The sequence below is a fragment of the Saccopteryx bilineata genome, chromosome 1 (genome assembly GCF_036850765.1).
Source record: "Saccopteryx bilineata isolate mSacBil1 chromosome 1, mSacBil1_pri_phased_curated, whole genome shotgun sequence".
NCBI classification, from domain to species: Eukaryota; Metazoa; Chordata; class Mammalia; order Chiroptera; family Emballonuridae; genus Saccopteryx; species Saccopteryx bilineata.
In genome coordinates, this window is record NC_089490.1 from 266,036,506 (window position 1) to 266,039,750 (window position 3,245).

The 3,245-nt window shown below is 39.3% G+C and overlaps 1 pseudogene; it reads left to right on the plus strand.

Annotated features, from left to right (window-relative positions):
- Positions 1–734: 734 nt before the first annotated feature.
- On the plus strand, positions 735–1,117 carry LOC136320400 (small nuclear ribonucleoprotein G pseudogene; annotated as a pseudogene).
- The last annotated feature ends 2,128 nt before the right edge of the window (positions 1,118–3,245 follow it).

Sequence of the window (3,245 nt, forward strand, 5' to 3'; positions counted from 1 at the left end):
GAAACTACAAAAAAAAAAAAAAAAAAAAAAAAAAAAAAAGTAAACATAGAAAAGAAGCAATGAGATTAGTGACCAAAGAGATTAAATAGAAGAAAACAGTAAAGAAAAATCAATAAAACCAATTTTCTTTGAAGACATAAATAAAATTAACACATTTTAGATACAGGGGAAAAAAAGAAGATAAATTAGCAATATCAGAAATAAATTTAGACACTTAAATTGCACTGCAGACAAACACTCTCCCAAGATGGGTTCTACACCTAAATGCAAGAGCTAAAACTATAAAATGATTAGAAGAAAACACAGGAAAAATTTTAAGAATTTGTATTAGGCAAAGAGCTCTTAGATAATGGCACTAAAGCATGACCCATAAAAGACTACTAATAAATTAATTTCATCAAAATTGAAATACATCATTAATACATGGAATAAAAAATACATCAAGGACTAGGAGAATATACTTGCAAATCACATATCTGGTCAAGAAATTGTAATCAGAATATATAAAGAACTTTTATAACTAAGTTTGTAATTAAAACAAACAACCCAATTTAAAAATGGGAGATGTGACTGGCATTTCACCAAAGAAAATATAATAATGGCAAATCAGCACCATGTACAGATAGTCAACAGTATTGTTTATTATGGAATTGCACATTAAAGGACACCTAGATACCACTTCACACCTACTTGAATGACTATAATAAAAAAGATTATGGTCATACGCAAAAACCGCCAGCCATGCCATGGGAGCCGTAAGCACGAGTTCCGTTTGAGGTTATTTTTGAGCTCGCTGATTAGGCACCATGAGCAAAGCTCACCCTCCCGAGTTAAAAAAATTTATGGACAAGATGTTATCATTGAAATTAAATGGTGACAGACATGTCCAAGGAATACTGCAGGGGTTTGATCCCTTTACGAATCTTGTGATAGATGAATGTGTGGAGATGGCAACTAGTGGGCAACAGGACAATATTGAGATGGTGGTGATACAAGGAAATAGTATCATCATGTTAGAAGCCCTGGAACGAGTATAAGGAATAGCTGTTTACCAGAGAAATTAACTGCTTCTACGTGTCCCCTCTCCACAGCACCTGTTTACTACCACACTATAAAAAGCAAGTCATGTTTTTTGTTTTTTTTTTTATTTTTCTGAAGCCAGAAACGGGGAGAGACAGTCAGACAGACTCCCGCATGTGCCCAACCAGGATCCACCCAGCACGCCCACCAGGGGCGATGCTCTGCCCACCAGGGGGCGATGCTCTGCCCCTCTGGGGCGTCGCTCTGCCGCGACCAGAGCCACTCTAGAGCCTGGGGCAGAGGCCAAGGAGCCATCCCCAGCGCCCGGGGCCATCTTTGCTCCAATGGAGCCTTGGCTGCGGGAGGGGAAGAGAGAGACAGAGAGGAAGGGGGGGGTGGATAAGCAAATGGGCGCCTCTCCTATGTGCCCTGGCCGGGAATCGAACCCGGGTACCCTGCATGCCAGGCCGACGCTCTACCGCTGAGCCAACCGGTATTGAACTTTTGTTAAATAAACTTTTGTATCGGTCAAAAAAAAAAAAAAAAAAGATTATAACAGGTATTAGTGAGGCTGAGGAGAAACCAGGAACCTCATACTTTATTGGTGGTAATGTTACAAACAGTTTAGAAAACAGTTTGGCAGTATGGCAGACAGACTCTAAAATGGTCCCAAATAATTACCACCTCCTTGTAGCCATGCCTTTTGTAATCACCTCCCTTTGAGTCTACATATGACATGTGACTTGCTTCTAACCAATAGAGTATGGCAAAGGAAAGTTACTTGCATGATTACATTTGATAAGATTATAACTTCTATTTTCTACTATCCAGATATAAACTCATTGTGACTTTGATGAGGTAAGCTGCTATGTTGTGATCTGTTCTACAAGGTGGCCCACATGACAAGGAATTAAAAGTAACCTCTGGCCAACAGACAGCAAGAAACTGCGGCTATCAGCCCAGCAGCCTACAAGGAAGTAAATTCTGTTAACAACCACAGGGATTCCGTTGCAGATTCTTCCCCAGCTGAGACATTAGATAAGACCATATCCAGGATCTTGACTGCACCTTGACTTATTTAAGTCCCTGAGCCAGAGAATCCAGCTCAACCATTCCCAGACTCCTTATCCACAAAACTATGAGAAAATAAGTGTTTGTCATTATAAGCCACTACGTTTGTAATTGGTTGTTATATAGCAAAAATTAACAAATACAGGCAGTTTCTTTAAAAGGTAAATATAAACTTACCATACAACCTAGCAATTCTAATCCAGGTATATTCCCAAGAAAAATGAAAACATATGTCCATCAAATGCATATGTGCAAATATTTATAGCAGTATTATTTATAATAGCCCAAATTTGAAAATAACCCATTATTCATCAACTTAGAAATGCATAAACAAAATGTAGTATTTCCATTCTATAGAATATTATTCAACAATTAAAATGAACTGTTCTGTAACGTGAATGAACTTCAAAAACAGTATGCTAACTGAAAGAAGCCGTATACAGACTACATATAATTTGATTCTCTTTATGTAAAATAGTCATTAAAAGCAAATCATTTTTTAAGTGAGAGTAGGGGAGATAGATTCCCACATGCGCCCCAATTGGGATCCACCTGGCAACCCCCAGGGTCCAATGCTCTGCTCATTTGAGGCCAATGCTCACAATGGAGCTATTTTTATCACCTGAGGCAAAGGCTCCACAGAGCCATTCTCAGCACTTGAGGCCGATGAACTCAAACCAATTGAGCCATGGCTGTGAGAGGAGAAGAGGGAGAGAGAGAACAGGGAGGGTTAGTGGAGGAGAAGCAGATGGTCAGTTTTCCTGTGTGCCCTGACTGGGAATCAAACTTGGGATGTCCACACACTGGGTCGATGCTCTACCACTGAGCCAACTAGCCAAGGCTGCAAAAGCAAATCTTTTCCAACAGAAAGCTCAATGGTTCCCTGGATTTGTAGAGGGGAATGGGGCTTAACTATAAGTGGACATGAGGGATCTTTGTAGTGATAGAAATGTTCTACAACTGGATTGTACTGGCAGTGTTTCAACTCTACAAATTACTAAAACTTATTAAGTTGTACTTTTAAGTGGGTGAAATCTATGATATATAAATTATATTCAATAAAGTATTTCTTTAAATCCTGATGGAAGCCTGACCTGTGGTGCGCAGTAGAATAAAGCGCCGACCTGGAACATTGACATCACTGGTTCAAAACC